Source organism: Rhinolophus ferrumequinum, chromosome 21 (genome assembly GCF_004115265.2).
Source record: "Rhinolophus ferrumequinum isolate MPI-CBG mRhiFer1 chromosome 21, mRhiFer1_v1.p, whole genome shotgun sequence".
NCBI lineage: Eukaryota > Metazoa > Chordata > Mammalia > Chiroptera > Rhinolophidae > Rhinolophus > Rhinolophus ferrumequinum.
The window spans coordinates 24,990,379-24,996,378 of record NC_046304.1 but is presented as its reverse complement, the minus strand read 5'-3'; the positions used below and the strand labels follow the sequence as shown (position 1 = coordinate 24,996,378).

The window sequence follows — 6,000 nt, the reverse complement described above, 5'->3', positions numbered from 1 at the left end:
AATCATTACCCAGTATACCTGAAACTAATATAATGTTGTATGTCAATTATACCTCAATAAAAAATAATAAATAAAGGAAAAATGTGAAAAACTACAAGAAGAAACAGTGAGATATTTTTCATCTATTAGATTGGCAAAAACCTTTTAAGTTGGATAAAATGTAGGGCTTAGAAAGCTGTGGAGACAAGTAGTCTCATTAACTATCAGTGGGAACGTAATTTAATATTTCTATTTCAGTCCATATCAACTGAAATTTAAACTACATATATCCTTTGTCCTAGAAGTTCCACTGCTAGGAATTTATCATATACAAGGTACATATGCAAGGGCTTTCGCAGCAGCATTGATTATAATAGTAAATAAATTTTTTTTAAAACTAGAAGAACATATATGACAGAATATGCTAACAAAAACCCTCTTGATTTTTCCTTTCTTATATTTCCAGTGGTTTTATGACTAAAATGTCCTTTTCATTTCTGAGATCAGTTAAATAGCATTAAAATGTCATGTTTTCTGATAGCATTTTTATGATTACAATGTATTTTTACATTCAAGTTTATCTGGAAATATTTTGGCATGAAGTGAATTTGAACTTCTTTCAAATAGGTATGTTTCCCACTGTCTTTTGTGAAATAACCCAGTATTTTTTTTTTCTTCCAGGGGAAATTTAATACAATCCAACTAAATTGTTGGTACAGAGATACACCCATTATTAGATAAGTTTTTATGTACTCTTGGATCTATTTCAGGGTTAACTATTCTTATCCACTTATTTGTTGATTTAAGGTGTCATGTTTTGCTTTTAAGTATCACATTCAAAATCTTCAAATATATAAGAATTAGTTTTAGAAGCAAAATAAGAATCTAATTAATTTGCCATTGTTTCTTCCCATACCTAGAAAATATCAGTAACATCTTAGTAGTTAGTCCATTGTTCATCTATTAGTTCCACCCTGTGTATTTAGAACTTTGCAATGATGCGTCTCAAGAGGTTCAATTCTACAATGCTGCATTTATTCTGATTCTGTTGTTTTTGCAACTCAGTATTTAACAAAACAATCAGTCTAATCCGGCTACCACTATCACATTCATTGTATGCAAATATAAATTGGTAGGAGACACAAAATTAGAATCACTGCTGACAAAGTCCCAAACGTGTCAAACCTGTGTTCTTAATTAGCCACGGAAATTCAATCTGCCATGTTTTCTGTAGATATCTGGTTTCAGAGTCATTAATGTGGGAAGAATATTTATACCTTTTCTCTTCAGATACTTATACAGCTTAGCCTTTTTTCCAAAAGAGATCTGGCCTATTCTTGAATTTACTGCTTTTCCTAGATGAAAAGTTCTATTTTTCTCATATTTATGAAAAGTTAAACAACACTTATTTAAATAATTGGGGGAAAAAGCATTTTCTTTTCTTGAAGTAATTACTGTGTGCTTTAGTAGTTTTCCTCAGCACTGCTGTTTACTATGCATATGTTGGGGAATGGTTTAAGCCCCAAATAGTGTGCCCTTCAGAATAGAGACAAAATCAAAGAAAACCATCTTTAAGATAGAAACTAGTAAAATTTAAACATTACCTTTGTTTTTAGGTGCTAACAAGATAATTTTGGTTTCTCAGCTAAGGTAGAAGCAGATTAGTTTAGAATATTCACTTGGCCTCCTCTCTGCTGAGCTGTAAGGCATAACTTCTTATTTTCACATTTTCTTCCTCCCTCCAGCCTGTGAACTTACAAAGGACTTCAAAACTGACTTTTGAAGGTGAATTATTAAACCACCTATTTAAAGAGGGGACGTTTGTAATTTTTTTTTTTAAGGAGAGCGCAGCTCACAGTGGCCCATGGGTGGGGGCGGGTATTGAACCTGCAACCTTGGTGTTATTAGCACCAAGCTCTAACCAGCTGAGCTAACCGGCCACCAGAGGCTTGTATTTTTAAATGAATACTGGTCACATAGCAAGAACACAATAACTATAAGTTTGGTTTTGATTTAATGCTTTTATTTTTTCTTAGGATATTCTCTTCATCAGAAAAATCTGAGTTATTCCCCCATGTGCTTTAACAGAAAAATCTATTTCACTTTCTAGCTGTCTAACTTAGCACAAGGTACTTGGTATCTATTTCCTTAGTTGTTGTAAAAAAAATAGTGCATGGAAAATGTCTAGGGTAGTGTCTGCATCTAATGAGCACTCAATAAATGTTAGCTATTATCATTATTGATTTATTTCTATTAAGCTTTTTGATTAAATTTTCTCAGTAGTTTTATTTTTCACTTTACTCTCCTATACTCTGGACTCCATCCTCTTAACTTTCCTGAACCTTCCGCTTCTTACCTCCTAATTACCAATTCAACTCTAATTCTCTTCCTCATTGACTTCTCTGCTGAATTTATAGCTTTCACCACACATATACATATGTACCTTAACCGTTTTATTTTAACTTACATGAACATGTATTCATTTACCCACCTTTTGCTGCAGGGTAAAGACCTTTGCTTTGAATACGAGTCCACTGTTTGGAGTCTAGCATCTCTCCTTTTTCCATACATCCACAGTGTATGTAGCATCTCTCCTTTTTCACCACATCCACAGTGAATCACCTCTGACCTTCAGTTTTGACTTCTTGAAAGAAGAACAAGAACTTAAAACCATATGCAAAGTGCTCTCAATGCACAGCAGAATTCATCTTCATCTTAGAACTTACCCAACCCACCATCAATCTTTTACAGTAGTCTCACCCATACCTAATTCACAGTAGGTCTTTCTTTCTTTCTTTCTTTCTTTCTTTCTTTCTTTCTTTCTTTCTTTCTTTCTTTATCAATTTGCCTTTATTAAATCTTTCTAAAGCATTCAACTTAATTTTCAGAGAGAACTTATTTTTCCTCCACTCATATTTTATTATGTTATGCAACATTTAATTAAATATATAATTAAACAAGAACTCGGAAGAACAGGTTTGTGACCCAGCATTGACTCAACATGTGAGAGCAGTAGTGTGTGGATGCATCAGAGAATTGGAGCCTAGCCCCACAGGTTCCACCTGCAATGGGCATCAGTGTCTTTTTTTAGAGGCAATGATTAATCAGGTAAGCCATTTAAGTGGTGAGAGGTGGAAAGAGCTTCTGTTGTGTAATCATTCTTGGAAGGGCTTTAATGAAAAATGAGGTGAAGTCAAAGAACTCAAATAGAATGACTATCTTTGTAATGAGAATAATATAGCTTAATCTGCCTACCCACATACAATAAACTGAAATGAAATAATCTATGTTCTGATACTCTAGTGGACATTTTGTTTTTTCTGGTCCAGCATCCATTCATCCTTCTTTTGGTAAAATTACACAATGGTTTTTCTGGGGAATCACTCCCTCCCCCATTCTCAAGCAATGTTGATGGGTAGCATTGGTCCCAAACCCAGCTCTAGAACAGAGCCCCAACTGGGTTAAGCCAGTGAATATATCCCATCTCTATGGCCTTAGTGATGGGTTCATTAATGAACTCATAGCCTGATCAAAAGCCAGTGAGATGTGATGAGACATTTGCTGAGGCTTCAGGGAGAGAAAATCTTCTCCCTAAAGACAGAGCTACTGGAAGAGACACTCACCTCAGGACTTGGTGTCTACAGATGTGAAGTTGGGCCTGCTGCAGCCACTTTGCTACCAGGAAGAGAACCAGCCTGACGATGAAGCTAACACTCAGAAGAAGAAGATCTGGGAAATAGGTCCTGGTGACATTGTTTGACCTTTGAATAAAGTCACAACCATCCCTGGAAACTACCAACAGTCTTTTCAGTTTCCATTTCTAATGAAACCAGTTTGCTTTGGATTTTTCTTCACTTGCAACGTAAAGAATCTTCATTGACAAAAATAGAAATCTCCTGTTCCTCCTCAATAGGGAACTAGGAATGGCCTGTCTTGAAGGTAGTTTTTCTTGGGTGGTCTGTTGTTTACCCAGGTTCCGATGGGGCTTCTAGAGAACATTTAAGTGATCCTGAGGGTGCAGAGAAGTAGCAGAAGTGAAAACCATAATTACTACAATGCAAGATATTCTACCAAGAGGAGTATAATAATTTGCTAAACATGAATTCTATAGTGGCAATATAGGTGGATCTGTCCTAATGTCAGCAAGAGGTATAGAAACATGGGCATTCTTTGAATATCCATTTCAAATTATAGATATGGTCATCCATCTCTGTGATTGGTGGGCAGTGGACTTAGAGATTCTTGAAGAATCTCTAAGATTCTGTCAGGCATAGGATTGTGAGAAACATAACTTGGGACACATGATGCAGACATAACACAAAGCCTACTGTGGGGAAAGTCCCCTAAGCTCTCATTATTCCATGGAGTCTTCCCAGCTCTCGTTATCCCAAGCAGAGGCAAGCTTGGGTCAGGCACAGCCGGACATTCTACAAATACTGCTCCAGAAAAACCCTTGCCCCCAAGCTGCTCTATGTATTTACGGGGAAATGGGAAGGAGTGGGGAACACTAATCAACCAGAGTTTTTGAGTTTGACGAATGGTCATGAATAAAAGAGGGATATTCTGTGGGACAGTTGTCTAAAGGAGTTCAAACACCGGTGCTGGTACCTATGTACTAGTAATCTTGTGGCCCTTCCCACTCAGCCAGCTCAGGCCTGCTGACCCAGCTCTCTGCTAAGCTACTCAAGGACAGAGAAAATTGACTTTGCAATCTAGCAGATAAAGGGGTTGTTTCCTCTCACTTCTAAATCTCAGATTTAAAATGAAGGCAATGATTAGAAGGGAAAGAGCCATTCATAGAGGCAGATACCATTGCAAATTGATGGGCATAGTGAGGATTGGGTCGGAAAACAAAATGTGCCACTATGAGGACCATGTCAGATCTATAAAAGGGGTCATCTCAGAGAAAAATCCCTGGAATTCTAGAAATGTTTGGTTACCAATCTCTGCATTCTTTGGGAACCAGAGCTTCCCAGGTCAGTCCTGGAGCTAGGCACATGCATCCTAAGTGTGGTCCAAAGCTCGTGTGTCTTATGGAACTGCCCCAGAACAATTCTGCTTCTATTCTATTGGTCAGGTCTTATTCACAAGGCCATACCAAAATTACAGAAGATTGGGAAATGAATACTTTTCTCTGAATGGGCCATATGCCCAGATGCTACGGCAAAATGCTACGGTAACCTCTCGTGACAGCCTAAGTAAAAATCTGTTATACAAATACTGTACAGGGTTATCTCATGGAACCAGAGGACAGGCCTGTTAGGGACCTTGGATAGGAATTGACCAGGAATCAAGGCAATGGTTCTCTATCTTTGTAGGAGCATAAAGGTCCTCAATTATATCTTTCTCCACAGACCAGCCCTTTGCTTACTCATCAGCACACATTCACTCCGCAAATATTGACTGAGCATTTACCACAGATTAGGGCTGTTCCAGTCACTGGGCTTAGAGAAGGGAATGAAACAGATAAAAACACACATCCCCAACACACTCATCTGAGCCCCTGAAGTCTCTATGTCCTTTAAATTCCAAGGACCTATAATTTTTCAGATTTCCTGTTTCTATTTCTCAATTCCAATTCTTTTCTACAGGATTAAGTAAAGGTCTTAAAAACACGCAGAAGAAAATTGGTTTCAGGCTGGAGCTGTTGAGTCTCCTGACTTAGCCTAGCATCAGCAGAGGGCTCCATTGAGCCTCCGGCACCGTGAAAGAGGGTTTGGGAGCTCAGCCAGACCTCTTCTCCGACTTCTGTGAACCGGGTGCCTCTCAGCTGTGCTGACAGAGTTGTTTCTGAGGATTCAAGTTGAGGCCTCGGAGCTGGGAGTCGTCAACAGCTGGCAGTGCTGAGATGGCGAGCCTCCATGCCACACAAGAAGAAAGAGAGTACAAGTTAGTACCCACCGGGAAACTGAAGTAGAAAACCAAACAGACAGCACACAAACACAAAAAGCCAGTCCGAAGGGAAGAGGCTGAGAGACAAAAAAACAGGTACAAGGAAATGAGACAGGAGGCAACAAGATT

General features: G+C 38.2%; 1 long non-coding RNA gene across 1 annotated transcript in view; it reads right to left on the bottom strand.

Moving 5' to 3' along the window:
• Window positions 1–2,476: 2,476 nt before the first annotated feature.
• The window catches only part of LOC117012750 (uncharacterized), a 36,314-nt gene continuing 32,790 nt past the window's right edge, over window positions 2,477–6,000 (bottom strand). Inside the window, exons 2-4 of the long non-coding RNA XR_004421226.1 lie at window positions 5,714–5,836; window positions 3,603–3,988; window positions 2,477–2,623 (exon numbers count right to left, since the gene is read on the bottom strand). This is a non-coding gene — a long non-coding RNA (uncharacterized LOC117012750). The remainder of the gene's footprint in view (window positions 2,624–3,602; window positions 3,989–5,713; window positions 5,837–6,000) is intronic.